Source organism: Lagenorhynchus albirostris, chromosome 4, assembly GCF_949774975.1.
Source record: "Lagenorhynchus albirostris chromosome 4, mLagAlb1.1, whole genome shotgun sequence".
NCBI classification, from domain to species: domain Eukaryota; kingdom Metazoa; phylum Chordata; class Mammalia; order Artiodactyla; family Delphinidae; genus Lagenorhynchus; species Lagenorhynchus albirostris.
In genome coordinates, this window is record NC_083098.1 from 77,022,005 (window position 1) to 77,044,435 (window position 22,431).

The window sequence follows — 22,431 nt, forward strand, 5'->3', positions numbered from 1 at the left end:
AAAAAGGCAAATATCCTAATTAAAAATGATGAGTAAATTGAATTTTATGCTAAGTGAATTATCAATAAAAACTTAAAAAATGAGTCAAGTGGAATATGTTTAGCGATTTCTAGTCTTATGGGAATTAAAAATTGAAATCCTACTCTTTCACTGCTTTTCCTTTTGCCTTTTGCCCTCCCCCATTCTGTCTCTCAACTTCTATCAGCTGTACCTTTTATCCTTACAAGGTTGTAAACATTTACATTCTGTTCTGTAACCTTAATGAAATCTTTGGTGCTTTGTTTTTGTATCGGTCATACATCTTTTAATTACCATGCAAATACTAATTGCAGAATGGAGTAGTGAGTTTATGGTTACATTTCCTTCTCTCCACACCAGTGTCATGATCCCATGCCAATAGAAGGATGATGTTCCTAGTATCAAAGACGAATGGATTCTCTTTCCCTATAATCTATCAGTTGCTCAAAATCATGTCATATGTATATGTTTTCACACTTGAACCATTACTTCCTTGAATAGCTTTTTTGTTTTTCCTGATGTATCATTTTGGTTGTTTTTGGCAGCATTTTACAGAATATCCACCCACAGGTGACATATCTGGTGGTTCTGACTTTTCTCTTATTGCCAGTGGCTGCTGTAACTCCAAGCATCTTTTTTTCACTTACTAAAAGGCAGGAGGAAGGGGATAGGATGAGTGCTTCTTTTTTTTTTTTTGGATCTTCCCCCTTTTAAAATATATTTTTGAAAAATTTTAAAACATAAAAAAGTTGTGAGAATAGTAATATGAACTGTCTAACTTTCACCTGGATTCATCAGTTACAAACATTTTGCTATATTTGCTTTTTCCTTTATCTTTTGCTTCTATAAATCTAGATCCAGTTATCCTTATTTTGGTGAATCTTTTGAGAGAAAGTTGCAGAGATCATGATTCTTTACCCTTAAATACTTCATCACATATCCCATAAGGAAAGGTGTGATCATGGAACAATGATTAAATTCAGGAAATGTAATTGTCACAGGTTGAGATCTCTGGGGAGCAGATGCTGAGCCAGAATTAGGATTGTATTTACAAAAGTGAAAGAAGGAAGCAGGATTGGGCAGGTGGAGCTGTCAGACTGTGATGACACCCCGTGTGCCAGCACAAGGAGTGCCTCTGGAGTTAAGACTGTCCATTAGGGGAGTTCCATGTTGGGTAGAAATTGCTTGGCCTGTGACTTGCGTTTTTCATTTATGGGCTGGGAGCTGTCCAGAGACTATCGAGACCCTCTCTTGAAGGCTGAAGCTAACTCTGATGAAACTAACAGCTTAACCACACTCCTCACTCCTGGTAGTGAGTCTTTTGAATGTGAGTGGTAGATTTCTATGTCTACCACAACACAGTACTATTATCTAATATACAGTCCATGTTCAAATTCACCAGTTGCCCAGTAATGCTCTTTATGGCAAATCTTCCTTCCCACCATCAGATCTCTCTTTTTATCTTGGAGGAAAGTCTTTCAAGAAGCTCCCCAGATGACTTTCCTGTAAGTCTCATTGGCTTAAACTGAGTTGCTCGTTCACCTCTGTTGCTCAGGCCAGCTGCTGGCAAAGGAGAATAGGATTTCCAGGGCTTGTTTAGACCTGTAGTGATTTATCCCATGGGTCTGGGCAAGAGTCTGCCTTCCCTAATCCTGTGCTTCTCCCCTGTTACCTTAGAAAAAAGAAGAAAGAAGAAAAGAAAAAAAAAAGATTAGATTCCTTTTGCAAGGAATAAGGAAGGAAAAGCTGTAGGTAGACAGCATTCTGCTGGAGCTTTCTGTTGCATATCTTTTTTTTTTTTTTTTTTCTGTTAAGAAAAGAAACACATGCATTCCTGTCGTGAAACCAGCTTCTTAGTTATTCTGTCTTTGGAACAGAATCCATTCCTTTCTTCCTTTCATGGAGTTCACTAATTTTCTGTATTAACAGGATGAACTATAGTTTAGTCCTGCTGTACACCTGCCATTCTGGGATTTCTTTTTCATTTCACTCTTGGATCATTTCCGCTGTTTCCTGTGTTCTCACATCCACTTTACTGGTTTTCATTCTTGCTTGCTAAAGAACGCCCTCAAGTAACGTTCTTACATGTCTGAAACTGTCTTTATTCTGCCTTCTCGCTTGATTGATCATTTGGATGTAAAAATCTAGGTCAAAATTACTTAATTCTGGAAGTTTTGGAGACATTGCTCTGTCTTCTACAATTGAGAGTTTGATTTTAGTCAGATTCTTAATTGTTTTCTTCCTCAAATCATTTAGAATAATTTTTGCCTATGAAATGTCACAGGATTTGTCCAGGTGTCTCTTTCATGGAACAGAGGGTAGGTTACTTGTTTTTTATTCATTCATTATTCATTACCTGGCTCCCTGTTTTATTTTATACCTGTACTTTATTACTGACCTTCTTTTATTCTGGGTGATGTTAACATCAGTGTGGATGGTTCATTCAAAGGCCTTGACAATACCTTTGACAGACATTGCACCTGTTAGTCATTCTTCTCTTTCTTAAGACTAGTTTTGTTCAGGTATTTAGGGTTCACCTGCTTCACGGGCTCCTCCCCAACCCAAAGGGGGCAGTTTGTAAAGCAGCCTAAAGTCAATAGTGTTAGTTTCATCCTCCTTGCCAGTGATTGGTTCAGGCATGGTGACATATAAAGGAAGTCCTGTGGGAGTCTGGTTTCCTTCAATTTATGAAGGCACACCCCTTCTTTTGGATGTGGTCACGTGGGCTTATGATACATGGAGCTGCTGCAGCTATTTTGGGTCATTGAGAAGAAAGCAAGATGATGAATGACCCTCAACTCAAAAATTGTTTAAAATTGAATTCCTGATCTCCAGTGCTCCCCAACCCCAGTTTTTTTGCTCCATCTTTCCAGTTGCTCAGGCCAAAAAATCTTGCCGTTATCCCTAACTTTATTGTATGCGCATAGAATATGGACATCCCACATCCTATTCATTAGAAGATCCTAAAAGCTCCCTCTTCAAATTATATTTGCAATCTTACTACTGTTTCCTATTGACACCACTACCATCCTGGTCCAAGTCACTGACATTTCTTGCCTGGATTACCACAACAGAGCAGTGGCTACCCAGGGAATTTTCTTAGGGTTCAACAAGACAGATGTTTGGATTGCCATAGGCCACATTTGACATCAGATTTACTTAAGAGGATATGGGACAGGAAACACAGCTTACCAGTGGAGAAGAATCAGATACTCTCTTTGGTAGGAGTCCTTGTAGCTGTCTACAAAGAGAACAGCCGGAACCATTCTCTGTGCCTCTCCCCTCTTCCAAGTGAAGCTTAAGTAAGAGTGATGAGGCTCACATGATGGATATGTAACTAACTTTGCTTAGGAGCCCCATGTTCCACAAGAGCCATTATCTTGTGTAACTACCCATGAGCATAGCTTCCAGGATCCCTACAAGGTATGTGCCGAATTATAGGAGTCACCATAGTAAGGGAAGCCCACAGTTACAGCCACTCACCAGGTATTTATTGTTTCTCTTGGTCTGAAGCAACTTACCAATAGTAATTTTTACCATAAGCGACGTTGCCTGGTAACACAGCTGACATTCTGCCTGTATGGTTTCCAGGGGAACAGAGCTAGAAGATGAACAGAATCCAAGAGCAATTTCTCAGGCTCAAAGACAAGGGTTTTGCTAACACTTCAGTCACAAATAGCCTCGTAGTGGCATCAGTGCTTCTCCACTGTACTCTGTTCTCAGCACAGTAGCCAGAGCAATCCTTCTAAATGTATGACAGTCATGTTACTCTTCTGCAAACCGTGCAGTGCCTCCCCAGAGCACAGCTGCCTACAGGCCTTACCTGAGTTGGTCCCTCGTTACCTCTCTAATCCTTTTTTCCTATTACTCTTTCGCTTACTCATCTGCTCTAATCATCCTTGTTCTTGCTCTAATGTACCAGCCATGTTCCCGCCTTAGGGCCTTTGTGATTGCTCTTCCCATGGCTGGAATGTGCTTACTCCTGATAGCTACCTGGCTGAGTTTTCAGATCTTTGTTTAAATGTCACCTTTTTAATGAGATGTACTGACTATTTAAAAATTGCCAGTCTGTGATTCTTCTCTACTTTTTCTTTTTCCTTTCTTCCCCCCATAGCTTCTCTCATCTTTTTATGCCTCATAATTTACTTATTATTTCTGTTGTCTATTGTCTTCCCTTATTAGCATGTAAGCTCTAAGAAGGGCAGGATTCTTTTCTTTTGTTCATTGATGTATCTCAGCTGCCTAGGACGGTGCCTGACACATGGTTGAAGCTCAGTAGGTTTAAGTGCGCACACAATTACAGAGGGCTTATTGTACGCTGAGCATTTGACATATATTCATTTACACTTCATGAAACCCTCTTGAAATAGGTACTTTTATTATCCCTTTTAAAAATAAGCGTGGAAACAGAGGTTAAGAGACTTGCTTCATGCTGCTTAGCTCATAAGTGAGTCCTTGCAAGCTGGCTCTGGAGCCTGTGTTCTTAACTGTATGCAGTTAAGCATCTTTCTGCATATAGTTTTTTAAGCCTGATTTTAGATTATATCTTTTTTGTAAATTCCCCTTTATTAACGTAGAGGTTATGGCCATTTTAATGTCTTGATGCGTGTAGCCCAATTATTTTGCAGGATCCCATTAACCATATGTGAATGTATCCTTTAAAAAAATGATTATTGGGGTGATTTAATTGACTTCTGATCGTCCTCTTTCATATACTAATGAACTCTTACGGTGTTCCCTAGTACTTCCCTAAATACTTGGGTGACAATAAATTATTTTCCTTTTATGTTCTTGGAAGGGGGAACAGATACAGGATGGAGGTCAGAGAGGGTTTCATGATTAATCATAGTAGAAGCCTCAGTGTTAATTAGTGGGTGAATGTCTTGGTTTAACTGATACCTAAAAACTTGCCATTCTCAATCTTGTCTGAATGATGGCCCCCTTTGAGAATCTAATGAAAGCTATGGACCTCTTACATGAAAAATGCCTATAAACACACGCTTCAAAAATTTTATACAACTTACTGTATTGTAAATTGATTTCCATCACAGGCCATATAAAACCAGTCTCTGCAAAGATTTCTATAAAGTCAAGATTTTGTTTTTGTGTAAAATTATATGCCACACCCAAGAATAAAATCCAAATATTTGCTTGAAAAATTGAGCTTTTTATTTTCAAAAGTTAATTTTAATGGGAAGACTGGTTTATAATAAGTCAAAATTGTGGCATTGTCTTTGATATAGCAATACATATGTCATTTTAAAATTTTCAAACTATTTTTGTTTTAATGTCAACCAAAGCAGAAAACGTAATTTTTAAGACTTGTAGAAATAATTGTAATTAGAGTCAGATCACATAAGACAAGGTTTTTTTTTTTAATTAAAAAAAGCCTTTTTAATAGACTTTATTTTTTTACTTTTTATAAATTTATTTATTTATGGCTGCATTGGGTCTTTGTTGCTGCGCACAGGCTTTTTCTAGTTGTGGCGAGCAGGGGCTACTCTTTGTTGCGGTGCGTGGGCTTCTCATTGTGGTGGCTTCTCTTATTGTGGAGCACAGGCTTTAGGTTCGCGGGCTTCAGTAGTTGTGGCTCGTGGGCTCTAGAGCGCAGGCTCAGTAGTTGTGGCGCATGGGCTTAGTTGCTCCACTGTACGTGGGATCTTCCCGGACCAGGGCTCGAACCCGTGTCCCCTGTATCGGCAGGCGGATTCTTAACCACTGCACCACCAGGGAAGTCCCTGTAGACTTTATAAAGACTTTTTTTCAGAGAGCAGTTTTAGGTTCACAGCCAAATTGAGAGGAAAGTACAGAGATTTCCCATAGAGCCCTTCTCCCATTCATGCATAGCTTCTCATATTAACAACATCCCCCATCAGGGTGGTGTATTTGTTACCACTGATGAGTCTACACTGACACATCACAATCACCTAAAGTCCATAGTTTACATTATGGCTCACTTTTGGTATTGTACATTGTAGGGTTTGGACACATGTGTAATGACATATATCCACCATTATAGTATCACACAGAGTATTTTCCCTGCCCTAAAAATCCTCTGTGCTCTGCCTAATCATCCTCCCACCCCTCCCCGGCAACCACTGATTTTTTTTTTTTTTTTTTACTGTCACCATAGTTTTGTCTTTTCCAGAATGTCAGTATGTACAATATGTAGCTTTTTCAGATTGGCTTCCTTCACTTTAGCATTATGCATTTAACATTTCTTCATGTCCTCTCATGGCTTGATAGTTCATTTCTTTTTAGTGCTGAATAATATTCCACTGTTTGGATGTACCACAGTTTATCCATTCACCTACTGGAGGACATCTTGGTTGGCAATTATGAATAAAGCTGCTGTAAACGTCCATGTGCAGGTTTTTGCATGGACATGGTTTCAACTTGGGTGAATACCAAAAAGCACCAGCTGCTGAGTCGTAAGGTAAAAAGTATGTTTAGTTTTGTAAGAAACTGCCAACTGTTTTCCAAAGTGACTGTGTCGCTTTGCATTTTTACCAGCAGTGTATCAGAGTTCTTCTTCCTCTACATCCTCTCCAGCAGTTGGTATCGTCATTGTTCTGGAATTGGCTATTCTAATAGGTGTGCAGTGGTATCTCACTGTTGTTTAAATTTGCATTTCCCTCATGATATATGCTGTGGAACATCTTTTCTATGCTTATTTGCTATCTGAATATCTTTTCTGGTGAGATGTCTGTTAAGGTCTTTGGCCCATTTTTAAAAAAAATTTTTTTAAATTTTTATTAGAGTATAGTTGATTTACAATGTTGCATTAGTTTCTGCTGTACAGCAAAGTGTGTCAGTTATACGTATACATATATCCACTCTTTTTTAGATTCTTTTTCCATATAGATCATTACAGAGTATTGAGAAGAGTTCCCTGTGCTATGCAGTGGGTCCTTATTAGTTATCTATTTTATATGTGGTAGTATGTAGATGTCAATCCCAATCTCCCAATCTATCCCCCCCCCGACACACCCCCACTTTCCCCCCTGGTAATCATAAGTTTGCTTTCTATACCTGTGACTTAGCACTTTTCTCTGTATGGGAAGATGCTAGAGTCTGGGCTCATTGAAATCATTCCTTTGATATGCACCTTAGCTGTCTAGGGCCAGTATCCTGTTCTTTCCCATCCTGAGTCCCCTTAGGGTGCACTGTTGGGAGTTGGATAATTTTTATTTTATTTATTTAATTAATTAATTAATTTATTTATTTATTTAGGCTGTGTTGGGTCTTCATTTCTGTGTGAGGGCTTTCTCTAGTTGTGGCGAGCGGGGGCCACTCTTCATTGCGGTGCATGGGCCTCTCATTGTCGCGGCCTCTCATGTTGCGGAACACAAGCTCCAGACGCGCAGGCTCAGTAGCTGTGGCTCACGGGCCCAGTTGCTCCGCGGCATGTGGGATCTTCCCAGACCAGGGCTTGAACCCGTGTCCCCTACATTGGTAGCCAGATTCTCAACCACTGCGCCACCAGGGAAGCCCTATTTTATTTATTTTTTAAAATTTATTTTATTTATTTTTGGCTGCGTTGGGTCTTCATTGCTGCATGCGGGCTTTTCTTTAGTTGCAGTGAGCGGGGGCTACTCTTCGTTGTGGTGCGCGGGCTTCTCATTGCAGTGGCTTCTCTTGTTGTGGAGCACAGGCTCTAGGCACGTGGGCTTCAGTAGTTGTAGCTTGTGGGCTCTAGAGCGCAGGCTCAGTAGTTGTGGCGCACGGGCTTAGTTGCTCTACGGCATGTGGGATCTTCCTGGGCCAGGGCTAGGACCTGTGTCCCCTGCATTGGCAGGAGGATTCTTAACCACTGTGCCACCAGGGAAGCCCGGGAGTTGGTCCATTTTTAAATCCGGTTCTTTTCTTTTTGTTGAGTTTTAAGAGTTCTTTGTATGTTTTTTTTTAAACAACCCTTTATTAGACGTGTGTTTTGCAAATATCAATATTTTCTCCCAGTCTGTAGCTTGTCTTCTTATTCTCTTGATACTGTCTTTTGCAGAGCAGAAGTTTTTAATTTGAATGAAGTCCAGCTTATCAATATCCTTATTAGTTCTGTCATGGATTGTGCTTATGGTGTTATATCTAAAACATCATTGCCATACTCAAGGTCATCTATGTTTGTACTAATGTTATCTATTAAGAGTTTTATAGTTTTGCATTTTAAATTTAGGTTTATGATACCTTTTAAGTTAATTTTTGTAAAGGGCCTGGTGCTTTCTATTTTGGAATGTTATTAGTTACTGATTCAATTTCTTTAATAGATACAGGCCTACTTAGATTGCCTGTTTCTTCTTGTGTGAGTTTTTGAAGTTTTCTTTGCGTGTCTTTCAAAGAATTGGTCCATTTCATCTAGGTTATCAAATTGGTGGACATAGAGTTGTTCATAGTATTTCTTCATTCTTTTAAATATTCATGGGATCTGTAGTGATGTCTGTTTTTTATATCTGATATTAGTAATTTGTGTCTTTTCTCTTGTTTTCTTTAGTTAGCCTGGCTAGAGGTTTATGGATTTTACTGATTTTTTTTCAAAGAACCAACTTTTGGTTTCATTGATTTTTCTCTATTAATTTCATGTTTTTCGTTTCATTGATTTCTGCCCTAATTATTATTATTGCTTTTCTTCTCTTTACTTTGCATTTAGTTGCTCTTTCTAGTTTTTAAAAATGGAGGCTTAGTTTATTGATTTTCAGATCTCCTTTTCTAATATATGCATTCAGTGCTATAAATTCCCCTCTAAGGATTTTTATTTTTTTTTGCTGTATCCCACAAATTTTGTTTTCATTTTCATTCAGTCAAAATATTTAAAAATTTTTTCTTGAGATTTCTTCTTTGACCCCTGTGTTATTTAGAAGTGTTGTTTAATCCATGTGTTTCGAGATTTTTCTATCTTTCTGTCATTGATTTTGAGCTTAATTTCATTGTGGTCTGAGAGTAGATGCTGTGTGATTTCTGTTCTTTTAAATTTGTTTGGTGAATGTTCTATGTGAGCTTGAAAACAATGTGTATTCTGCTGTTGCTGAAGTAGTCTATAGAGGTCAATTATAACCAGTTGGTTGATGGTGTTGTTGAGTTCAACTATGTCCTTATTGGTTTTCTGACTGCTATACCAGTCCATTTCTTATAGAGGGGTGTTGAAGTCCCCAACTATAATAGTGGGTTCATCTATTTCTCCTTGTATTTATTTCTATCAGTTTTTGCTTCACGTACTTTGTTCTCTTGTTCGGTAGATACATGTTGAGGATTGTTATGTCTTCTTGGAGAACTGACCTCTTTATCATTCTCTAATGCCCCCCCCCCCTTTTTTTTTTTTTTTTTTTCGGTACACGGGCCTCTCGCTGTTGTGGCCTCTCCTGTTGCGGAGCACAGGCTCCGGATGCCCAGGCTCAGCGGCCATGGCTCACGGGCCCAGCCACTCCGTGGCATGTGGGATCTTCCCGGACCGGGGCATGAACCTGTGTCCCCTGCATTGGCAGGCGGACTCTCAACCACTGCGCCACCAGGGAAGCCCTCTAATGCCCTTCTTTATCCCTTATAAATTTCTTTCCTTTTAAGTCTGCTCTGTATGAAATGAGAATGGCTACTCTGTCTTTCCTTTTATTAGTATTAGCATGGTATATCTTTTTCCATCCATTTACTTTTAATCTTTGTGTCTGTTTATTTAAAGTGGGTTTCTGGTGGGTCTTGGTTTTTGATCCACTTTGACAATCTCTGTCTTTTAATTGATTCATTTAGACCAGTGATGTTCAAAGTGATTATTGATACAATTGGATTAATTTCTATCATATTTGTTTTGTTTGTTGCCCTTGTTCTTTGTTTCTTTTCTTTTTTATTTCCCTCTAGTCTTTTTCTGCCTTTTATGGTTTTGAGTATTTCATCTAATTCTGTTTTGTCTCCTTTGTTAGCATATCAATTATACTACTTTTTAAACTGTTTTTAGTCATTGTCCTATAGTTTCCAATATATATTTACAACTAATTCAAGTCCACTTTCAAATAATACTATACTGTTTCATGAGTAGAGTGAGTGCCTTATAGTAAAATAATTCTAATTCTTCCCTCCCTTCCCTTCTATTAGTGCTGTCCTTCATTTCACTTATAGGCAGACATAATTGAATTCATTGTTGCTATTATTATTTTGAACAGATTGTTGTCTATTAGATCAATTAAGACTAAAAATTGTAGAAGTTTGTATTTTACATTCTTATTCTTCCTTCGATGCTCTTCCTTTCTTTATGTAGATCTGATTTTCTGACCTATATCATTTTCCTTCTCTCTAAAGAACTTTTTTTAACATATTTTGCAAGGCAGGTCTATTGGCAACAAATTCTCTCAACTTTTGTTTGAGAAAGTCTTTATTCTCTTTCACTTTGGAAGGATAACTTTGCAGGGTACAGAATTCTCGGTTTGTTTGTTTGTTTCTATCAACATTTGAAGTATTTCACTCCTCTCTCTTCTTGCTTGCATGAGGTGGGTGTAATTCTTATCTTTGTTCCTCTACAGGTAAGATTTAGTTTTTTTCCTCCTCTGGCCTCTTCCAGGATTTTTTAATTTATCTTTGATTTTGAACAGGATATCCTGGGTATGTGTTTTTGTTTGTTTGTTTGGCATTTATCCTGCTTGTTATTTTCCGACCTTCCTGGATGTGTGGTTTTGGTATCTGATATTAGTTTGGGGAAATTCTCAGTCATTATTGTTTCAATTATTCTGTTTCTTTCTTTCTTCTCCTATTCTTATTACATGTATGTTAGATCTTTTGTTGTTGTCCCACAGTTCTTGGATATTCTATTTTTTTTTTCAGTCTTTTTTCTTTTTTGCTCTTCAGTGTTCTCTTTCTTTTCAGGTTTCTATTGATATAGCCTCAAGCTCAGATATTCTTTCTTTAGCCCATCAATGGCTCTCTTTATTTCAGTTACAGTGTTTTGGATCACTACTGTTTCTTTTTGACTCTTAGAATTTCCTTCTCTCTGCTTACATTGCCCATCTTTTCTTGCATGCTTTCTTTCTACTTTATCCATTAGATACCATATTAATCATGGTTGTTTTGAATTCCCAGTCTGGTAACGCCAACATCCTGCCATATCTGAGTTTGGTTATGATGCTTGCCCTGTCTCTTCAAACTGTTTTTGTTTTGTTTTTTCCTTTAGCATGCCTTGTAATATTTTCTTGGTAGTTGGACATGGACTTACAGTATCAAGTGTAAGAGACTGATTTAAGTAGGCTCTCAGTAATGTGGTGGTGAGGTGTGTGTTGGGGGGTCAGCCTATGCCTCCAGACTGTGGATTTCACAAGTGCTTCTCAGTTTTCTTCCCTACCTTAGGTGGTACAGGGTGGCCAGAGGGAGCTGGGGTTGGGTATTTCCCTTCTCCTAGCTCAGTTAGGCTCTGGTTAAAGAGTTTCTTAATTTCTCCTGAGGGCAGACGTTAAGAAGAACAGAATGCTTTGGAGTATTTCAAAATATTTTTCCCCTCCCCCTGCCAGAAACTTGAGGGGATTTTTCTTTGATATTCATTATGAGAACCAGGTGGAGCTATTGGAGATAAAACTCACAAGTATGGGCTTCCCCCTATTATTGGTCCCCTTGGAGTTTTTTTTTTTTTTTGGTGGTACGCGGGCCTCTCACTCTTGTGGCCTCTCCCGTTGCGGAGCACAGGCTCGGGACACGCAGGCTCAGCGGCCATGGCTCACGGGCCCAGCCACTCCGCGGCATGTGGGATCTTCCCGGACCGGGGCACGAACCCGTGTCCCCTGCATCGGCAGGCGGACTCTCAACCACTACGCCACCAGGGAAGCCCCCTCTTGGAGTTTTTAACTCTGAGTTGTCCACATTGAGCCTCTAGCAGTTTGTCAGTTAAAGTTCAGGTTTTCTTACCCTGGCACTGGTTCCCATGGAAGCTTCTGCTCATGGGTTTCTGTTCCCGTAAGTTGTGATTCTCTGCACCTGCCTGTCTCCAGTTTTGGGAGTAGGGGTATGCCCTATGACCTCACTCCTCTTATGAATCTTAAAAGAGCTGTTGCTTTTTCAATATGTTTATCGTTTTACTTTTTTAAGACGGAGTGGTGACTTCTAAGTGTCTTTTCGTGCCGGAATGAAAACCGGAAGTCTCTCCTCACTTTTTCTATTACCATACAGTTTCCTTTCCTGGAGGCAACCAGTATTACCAGCTTCTTGTGCATCCTTCCAGAGCTAGCCTACTATTCTTAAAATTTTTTAAATTAAGGTGAAATTATTGGTTTTTGAAGGAATATTCCATTAAAATCTTCTGTTTCTATGGTTATAAACCATTTCTCATTATGCTGTCATGTTTGTATGTTTTTCTATCTCTGAAACATCTTTCCCCTTGTCTGATTTTCTGGATTTGCCGAATTTTAATTAATTTTATTGGAATTTTAAAATAATCAAGTTAGTTTATGCTGCAGTGAAAACAATCCTCAAATTGTTAGTGCTTAAAATGCAAAAATTTATTTCTTATTCATGTCAAGTTCATGCCTTTTAGGCAAGTTGTGTTCTGCCTACAGGTTTGGCAATGCACTTCCATATCAACACCTGCCTCCATAATTACAGAGACAGTGGGAAAGAGGTACAGAGCCCAGTGCCAACAGTTAAATGCTTCCATTGGAAGTTTATATATCGATTCTACTCACATTTCATTGGCCAACACAAATCACATGACCATGCCTGACTTCAGGAGAGAGAAGGAAAGCCTAGAAGGAGAGGGAAAGTGAGTAATATTGTTAATATCCTCTATATCTTTATTATTATTATCATTTTTTACTGGTTGATTTGTTGTTTTTTGAGAGGAGTCTCCTCAAGTCCCTAAGCCTGGTTGTAGACATTCCTTTGGTAAGCCTGACTACCACTGTATCCCCCCAAGAGAGTGAATATCTTAGAAAAGGAAATGGTTTCACGTCTCACACCTTTGTTTAGAATTCTGCCAAGATCATTATCCTTGGAATTCAGAACATTTTGATGAATCTTGTATTTCCAGTTCTTTTAACACTGGTGATTTTTTTTTTTTTGTATACATGCTATTCTGTGTTGATAAATAGTACAGGCTCCGTCACAGCCTGGCATGAGATTTTATTCTGTCTTATCCTGCTCTTAAAGGATAGTCAGAGTCTGTTGAAAGTTGCAGTTAGTATTTAGCCCAGTGAATTTGATGGAGGGGGGGATTGAGCATTATCTTCTGGGGTGCGCCTCGGTAAGCCCGCTCTCTCGAGCACAGCAATAATGGTTGATGTCAGGGCAGATTACTTCTCCTTTCCTATTGTTCTTACCTTAGAATACCTTTGTGGGAGCTTAGAATTTCAGGGGTGGGGTGATACCCCTTTTTAATTTCTAATGTTGCTAGAGTTTTCCCTTTTGTGTTGATTAAGTTATCTCAGGGGCTATTTGAACAGGCAGCTGACCTTGTTAAATATGTATTCCTAGGTTATCCTGTAAGTATTATTCCTCCTTTTAAGCTAATTGTTTGGATGCAGGTTGATTCAGGTCTTTAACAAGAAGAAAAGAAACAGCTTAAAACCTGTTATTTTCTGGAAACATTAGGTTACATCTCAAAATGTATATAAGGTAGAATATGCAAATATATTGGATTTATGTACTGAAGACAAGAAGTTTACCTCTTCCTCTGTCATTCTGTGCTACTCTTATCTCCTCTAAAGGCTGTAAAATGGAACCTTATGAAGCAGTTAATATTCATTTTGTTTAATAAAATGTTTGAAAGTCTATATATTGGTTTATTTTTTTATAGTGCATATCATGTATTACCTTTGACATCATTTATTTAATCAACAAATGCTTATTGTGTACCTGTGAGCTAGGAGATGGTGCTAGGGATTATAAATGTAAACAAGACAGTCTCTGCCCTTCTGGAGCTTGTTTTTAGTCATGTAGGCAAAGATTAAACAAATATTGGATGATAAACTCTATGATGAAAAACTAAGTTTGTCTAGAATGTGATAGGTTTTGGTTATTTCAGATTAGCATGGTGGGGAAGGCCTCTTTGTGGGAGCATTTGCAGTCATCTGGGAGCAAAGGAAGGAAGGGAGGGGGCAAGTCATACTCAAGGGAAAGACCTTTCCAGGCAGAGGAGTTAGCAAGTGCATAGGCCCCGATGTGGGAATAAGCTTCTTCAACTTGAAGAGTAGCAGGAAAGCTGGTGTAGCTAGAATAGAGGAAAGGAAATGTTAGGGAGACCATGGGGATATTTTTCTGCATTTAATGGGAAACCAGTGGAGGATTTTTGGGCGCAAGTGAATAAATTTATATTCTAAAAAGATCACTCTGGTGACTGTGTAGAATTAAGGGGTGAGTAGATGCAGCAGCAGCAGCTAAGAGGCGACATGAATTGTTTGGGCCACAGATGATGACGGCTCTGACTAGGTGGTAAGCAGTGGATGGGAGAGAAGTGGCCAGATTTAAGGTATACAGTATTTTGAAAGCCGGGTTGACAGACTTGCTGATGGATTAGATACGAGGGTGTGAGGTAAAGAAAGGAATAAAAGTGACTGCCAGATTTCTGGCCTGAGCATCTAGAAGAATTGTGGTGTTATTTACTGAAGTGAAGTGCTGGGAGTAGGCAGAGATTTAGGGGGCTGTATTAAGAGTTGTGTTTGACATCTCGTTAGATGTGCAGACAGGTATTTGAATTTGCAAGGTTAGTGCTCAGTAGAGAGAGGTCTGGGCTAGAGATACCATCTATATGCTAACAAATTCCAGATTCGAATTTAAGGCCTTTAGCCTGGATAAGGTCCAGAGGTAAATGTCAGTGGAGAAAAGGGGCAAGGACTGGCCCTGGGCTCTCCAACATGTTGAGTTGGAGAAGAGGCAGAGGAAAAGCAGCTCTTGAGGAAAAGGAAGAAAACCAGGAGAGTGTGGCATCTTGCCATCCAAGTGAAGAAGGTGTTTCAAAAAGGCAGGAGAGGAATGCTGCCGTGGAGTCAACTAAGATGAGGACTGATTATTGACCTTTGGATTTCATGAGGTGTGGAGGTCATCAGTGACACTGGCCGGCGGCCCTGGGGGTAGAAGAGAGGAGAGAATGAGATGAAGAAGGGGAGCTAGTGAAATACTGAATAGAGACAGTTGTCTGGAGGACTTTTATTGTAAAGGGGAGTAGAGAAACAGGGCAGTCAAGACAGGGCTTTTGCGGTGGAGGAGGGAGGAGGGCTCCCCCCTTTTATTCTCTTTAAGGTGAGTGATCATTATGGTATATTTGTATGCTAATGGACATGATCCCTTAGGAATGGAGAAAAAAGATGTGAGATTTTTGTCACCTTGACGTTGATGTTCTCCTTTTTTTTTTAGTAAGAGGTGGTTGAGGTTAGGTTGGAAGTTTTCTCTACCCCACCCTCTTCAGGGAGCCTTTGTGATTTTCTTTTGTTTTCCTCTTTTTGGCTTGCTTAGTCTTATTGTGTATCTTGATAGATTTTTATCTTTCACATTTCTGGTAAATGGTGATTATTAGGAAGTTGAACCAATTGTGTATTTAAAAAAATGGGAAAGACATTTAACAGGGAATGTGTTTCCCAAGGCCCATTGTTTACCACAAAAAGGAAACCGCTGACTTCTTGTTATATCAGTAAAGATAAAATTATTTTGTGAATACAGTACTCCTTTTGTGAGTAACATTTTTCATACTGTGATCAAAAGAAATTATTATATGAAACAGTAAGCTAATTGGAAATGTAGACTTTTGTTACAAATGGGAATTTACTTAGTGGGAGCCCTTAACATTTTTTGATTTCTCTTCAGAACATTTAAAATTCTTCTAATGGTGGAGATAGTTGTCATTTAAATTATGAAAAAATATAGTTTAACAAATTTAAAAGTTAGGTATCTAGTTCTTAATTTCTTGAAATGTAATAAAAAGTTTTAACTAATTTTAAGGGAGAAAATGTAGCAATACAGTGTGGTGGGAATATTTTTCACTCTGAAGCAGAAGAAGGAAATCCACAGTACTGTAAATATAGCTAATATTATAGTGAGAATATATTCAAGGGGTAAGTAGAACATCCATCACAAACTAGTATCTCCCCTCCCATTAAAAATTCATGCTTGGTAGAAAATTCCTCAGGTGAAGTTTGATTTAAAACAACAAAATTCATAGAAGATGAGGATGTTGTAATAATAGATTTTGGTTTACTGGAGACTGGCCTTCTTGAACCCTTGGACTTTTCAGTTGGAATTTTATCCCCTACTTCTGTCCTCTAGTGCCCCCTACCTCCCATACCTGCTCCAAAAAAAAAAAAGTATATATATCTTTGGCAGTAATAGTCTCCCAACTTCTGAGTATCTAAGAAGTGTACCTATGAAAAAAAAAAAAAAAGAAGTGTACCTATGGACAAGCATCTCAGAAAGCTAGAGATTATAAAATGTTCAGATTCCAAGCCATGTTGTATTATAAATACAACTTTGTTGCATAAATGTGATTCTCAACTTTTTTTTTTGCCTACATATAATTTGCACATAAGGAAATAAATGTATGTACATATGTATGTATGTCAGATAGTGATAAATTCTATGATGAAAACAAAATGGAAATAGGGCAGTGGCATGGGAGGTCCTCTGAATCTCCTTTTTCTCATTTACCAACTGGGAGTAATAATAACCTACCTCTTTAGAGTTGTGTGGTCTTAATTTTGTGTGAAATGCACCTGGTTTGATACCTGGTATCATACCAGGTAATTGGGTACATGTTATTCTACTTTCCCGTTCTTTCTGTAATTTGAGTCATCCAAGTCTGCAGTTTAGTGCCATATAATACGGTGTGCGTTAAAACCATGAGTTTAAACTAGAGTATGTTTAAACCATGTCCTTCGTGTGGTTTTGAAGTTCTTGCTGAAAAAGTAAATAACACAAACAAACCTTGAAGGGGCCTCATGTTTAGTGAAATAAGCCAGTCACGAAAGGACAAATACTGTATGATTCCACTTAAACAAGGTACCTAGAGTAGTCAAACTCCTAGAAACAGAAGGCATAATGCTTGCTGCCAGCGCCTGGGAGGAGGGGGCGGAAGAGGAGTTATTGTCTAGTAAGTGCAGAGTTTCAGTTTTGCAAGATGAAAAGAGTTCTGGAGACGGATGGTGGTGGTGTTTGTGCAACAATGTGAATGTACTTAGTGCCACTGAGCTGTACACTTAAAAATGGTTAAGATGGTAAATTATATGTTATGTGTATTTTACACAGTTTTTAAAAAAAGTGAATCATAAAACTACTCTATTTTGGTAAGGCTTGCCCTCCTTATTTTTGGTAGATGTTAGTGAATTAAGTTGTTTTTCTCTTCCCATTTTAATAAGATATAATTGACATGCAGCACTGTATAAGTTTAGGGTGTGTGGCATAATATATCGTGAAGTGATTATAAATCACGTTGTTCTTGACTAAATCTGAAATAGTGGGTTTGCTGTTCTTATATCATAAATCTGTGTGAGATTCCCAGAAACTGAACACTATTGATTATCAGAAGTTTTCATCATCTTAACTTCCAGAGGTGTCAGATCTTAAACTGTTGCTTTGAGAGCAAAGAGTATAGTATAGTATAGAAAAGACTTTTTTGTTTTGTTTTGCTTTGTCTCGCATGTCAATTTAAAAAATATTTGTTGAGTCCTCATTATGTTGAATGAACAACAGTAACAACGTTTGTTGAGTGCTATCTGCTGGCTATTGTTCTAAGTTTATGCTTAATAATACTTATAATACTTCTAACATTTTATAATCCTTATAAAAAGTCTTACAGTTGAGAAACCCAAGGCTCTGATTTAAAAAGTGATTTTCTACTTTAAAAATGATTTTAGAGGAATTTAATGCATAGAAACAAAGGGAGGGCATTCCACATGGAAGAAAGATCTGGGCGTAGGAAGGAATGGGACATGTCTGCATAGAGCAGAGTTCAGCCTGACTAGTCTAGAGAACATTAGGGAAATGGGCTAACAGTTTATTCTCTTCCATTAGGACCTTGACTCTGAGGCTAAGGAATTTCTGTACTTTATTCTATAGGCATTGGGACTGTCACTGAATTACCAAGGCGCAGGGAGTTTTGTGATCAGAGTTTTGCATTTGTAATATGCACTTGGCAGCAATATCTGAGATGCATCAGAGTAGTGAGAGAGGGGAGGTCAGAGACCACTTAGAATTTTTTTGATGGAAGAGTATTTTAGTATTGCAGCAGTTGGGGTCAGAGTGTAAATGACTGACTTGATGAGTTGAGAAAGTAGAGGCCCAAATGTGTAGTAAGAGGAAATAAAGAGAAGTCTATGGTGCATGAGCGTAAGTAAGATTTTTTTCTTCCTTAATGGTCATCTGAATGTACAGGTCAGATGTAAGTTTGGCTTTGAAAAGGGAGGATTTGGAGGGTCCAAGAGGACAGGAAGAGGGACTTTAGCAGCCTTGAACTGAACTTGAAGAGTTTACATTGGGCATCTTCTTTCAGTTTAAGAGATGAGGGTATACAGTAGAGAGTACAGGGCTATGGTGGGCCTGGGAACTTGAAGGATAGAAAAATTTCAACCTCACTAAAAGACAACTCAGTAGGGTCAACCATCAGTCTTTAGAGTGTGAGATAGAATAATAGTAGTATACTTCTGTTAGTCTTTTATACGAATAATTTACATGGAGTAGAATCTCTCTTATACAATATTGATTGTACAATCACCAGTAGTTAGAATGGTTAAATAAAAAATTTGTTTGAAATGAAGAATAATAGGAAGGATATATGCCTTAAATATTTTATAGTTGATAAGTGTATAAATGCTCGTACATCATCAATCTTTTGATGTATAGCTGAGACCTTTTCTTTAGGATATTTTTAAAGTAACTTGCCTTTTTCAAATCGTACAGCTTAATTTTCAGAGACAAAGCATTTTCTTTTTGCACTCATGTTTTTGATATAATATTTAACTAAATTATATAATTATAGTAAATACAACAGGCATAAAAAGATTTTGGAACAAATATAAGATAATTTGCTCTTGGTAGGCATGCGACTCAATTGTTGGGAGAAAAATGAGATGGTGTACCAGAGAGGACTCCCCATTTCCCCCCAAAAGGAAATTGAAACTTGGGAGTTATGGTTTGTCCATGGTTTTAGGATTGGCAAGAGTCTGGTTTTATCTTGAATCTAATGTTTGTCCTATTATGTAGTGTTGCAAGGTGATAAGGAATAATATGTGAAATACTGGTTAGTGGTGAAGTTATAGACTATATATATTTTTTTAATACAGTAGATTTATTGAGATATAATTCACATACCATGCAAGTCACCAATTTATAGTATACAATTTGAGGTTTTTTATATTGACAGAATTGTGCAACCATCACCACAATTGATTTTAGAATATTTTCATCATCCCCAAAAGAAATCTCGTATCCATTAGCTCCCCATCTCCTCCCCCGCTGTTCGGAGTCAACCACTAATCTATTTTCTCTCTCTACTGTATGGATTTGTCTATTCATATAAATGGAATAATGTAATATGTAGCCTTTTGTGACTGGCTTCTTTCACTTAGCATAATGTGTTTCAGGTTCATCTGTGTTGTAGCATGTATCAATATTTTTTATGGCAGAATCCATTGGATGGACATACCACATTTTATTTATCCATTCATCAGTTGATGACATTTGTATTGTTTCTGCCTTTTGGCTGTTACAAATAATGCTATTATGATGGTTTCTGTAGTGTAGTGGTTATCACAAATAATGCTATTGTACACATATTTTTACATGGATGTTATTTTTTCATTTCTTTTGCTATATACCTGGGAGAGAATGGTTGGTCGTGTTTAACTTTTGAGGAACTGCCAGACTGTTTTCCAAAGTGGCTGTACCATTTTATATTCCTACCAGCAGTGTGAGAGAGGGTTCCAGCCATACACTTGCCAACACTTGTTATTATCTGTCTTTTTGATTATAGCCAACCTAGTGGGTATGTATATGTTTTTAAAGTGATTTTATTTTTCTGACTATAATAGTAATAAATGCCCTTTGTAGATATTTTGGAAAATATAGAAAAGGATAAAAGAAAAAATCATTTATTTTTAAATCACTATTTAGAAATAATATTGAGTGGCTTTTTTCTCCATGTTTTAAAGTAATTTTTAAAATATGGCTAAAAGTATATATGATTTTGAGTCCTGCCTTTTTTGTTGTTTAACAGCATTTCCCCATGTTTTTTGAAGTTGTATTTTAATTTTATCCTATCAGAGAATGTCTCTTTTGTTCTCTTTGGCTTTTGTGTTCTTATTTTTTATTAATTTTTCAAATTTTACAATTATTTCAGAGGAGCCTGGAGGTGGAGTGGGAATAAATTTTTGTGGTTAATCTGACATGTTAACTAGAAATTACTTCTAGGTTAACTGCAGCATAATATTCTATCTGCTGAATAAACCATAACTTAGCCAACCATTACCCTATTTCAGACATTTATATTTCTTACAATTTTTCTTTATAAATAATGTAAAAAAAATTATATGTAAAATTCGGTCTTCATTTTGAGTTCTCAGGAATGAAGTTACTGGGTCAATCAATAGCTATGCACGTCTTAAAGATTCTTGTTACATATTGACAAATTGCTTTTCAGAATTTATATTTCCTCTAGCAATGTATATGTATTCCTTTCTTACTGTACCTTCACTAGCAATGAGTAAATGGGTAACAACTGAGTTTTAAGATCACTTGAGCAGGGATTTTTTTGAGTTTGTTCACTGATGTATGTATTGCTGGAAGATAGTAGGTACTGAATATATGTAGAATGCTACCAGTAGGAAAGAAAAGGGTTTCTCTGAAGGACAAGGAAATAATCTACCATTCAACTTTCCAGGAAAGTAGCCTTGTTACACTGATCATATAACAGCTCATGTGTTTATAAAAAAAGGGATGAAAGAGTAAAATTAAGCAAAAAAAAAAAAAAGTAAAATTAAGCTTATTTGGGGAACTTGTTTTAAATTTTATATTGTTTTAACATTTACATGTTTCAAAGTCAAAATGACACTTTGAAAAGGCCTAACTTCCATCCCTGTTTCCTTACTATAACCCTGCTTTTTTTTATACCAATTTCTTCTGTATCTTTACAGTGCTTTTTAATAAAAATTAACAAATAAGAATAGATATTCTTACTTCCGTCTTTCCCTCCCCTTTTTACAAACACAGAATATAACAAAGTATATATACATATACCTTTTCTGTACTTGCTTATTTAGCATCTTCTGGTGATGTTTGTATAGAAGTACACAGAGTGCTTCCTTATTTATTTTTACAGCTGCACCGTATTCCTTCTAATGGATGTATCATAGGTGATTTTACCAGTCCTCTTAAGTTGTTTTCAATGTGTTTCACTTTTACAGATAATCCCACAATAATCTTGCTGCACACTTTATTTTGTGAATGTGTAATTATATCTGTAGGAGAATGTCCCAGAAGGAGAGTTGTTGGGTCAAAAAATAAATGCATTCTTGGTTTTGTAGATAATGACACTTCCACCAGCAATGGAGAGTGCTCATTTCTTGGAGTTCCTCGGTGTACCTTTTGAAAAACAATAGTCCTAGGGTCATTACCTCAAATCCCATAATATATGTATCCTCAAGTACTATAGAAGAACTCAGGATGATGACCCTTGTGTCATCAAGAAACAGGTAATTATGTTTAGATGGTGAGGAAATTTGTAATATACTTGAGAAAGATATTATAGGTGGTGAAAAAAATTTAAATTAGAACCTTTAAAGACAAATTCTGGGAATTCCCTGGCCGTTCAGTTGTTAAGACTTGGTGCTTTCACTACCATGGCCAGGGTTCGATCCCTGGTTGGGGAAATAAGATCCCACAAGCCATGCTTCGAGGCCAAAAAAACCCAAACAAACAAAAAACAAATTCTCATTTTCTTGTTTTTTCTCTCCAGATAGATGCTTTCACTATACAGTTGACATTTTTTTATAAGTAAGTTCTTCTTGGCCAAATTCTCAAGTAATAAAAACTAACTTCAATAATGATATATGTTATACAAAAACTGTTAAAATGTTACAGCTTTTGTTTTAAACATGGCTGTTACTAATAACCAACCATATTTCTTTTCTCTCTCTTTTTTTTATCTTTCAGCCTTTAACATTCCACATTCTGCTTTGTACATGGTGAATCACTACTGCTTTGCACCAGTGTGCCCACTTGCGTGCCTATAAAGTACAAGCTCCAGATTGAAAAAAGCTTCTAGATGGATCTTTTCCAAATTTGGTGTCTTTTCTACAAACTCTGTGCCTCAACAACCCTTTCTAAGTGGTAAGTGATACGTACTTTTAAAAAAGAATAATAGAAATTTGTAAAACAATTTTTGTTTGGATTGCCTTCCCCCTTTTTATGCTGCATTCTCTTTTGGTATGGAATAAAAATATTTTATTCTAAAGGTTTCCCACTTCAGCAACTTGT

At 37.4% G+C, this 22,431-nt stretch overlaps 1 protein-coding gene across 1 annotated transcript in view; it reads left to right on the forward strand.

Annotated features, from left to right (window-relative positions):
* Window positions 1-22,431, forward strand: part of FRYL (FRY like transcription coactivator) — a 249,383-nt gene that overhangs the window by 15,222 nt on the left and 211,730 nt on the right. Inside the window, exon 2 of the mRNA XM_060148216.1 lies at window positions 22,108-22,284. The gene's annotated coding sequence lies outside the window, so the exon portion shown is untranslated. The remainder of the gene's footprint in view (window positions 1-22,107; window positions 22,285-22,431) is intronic.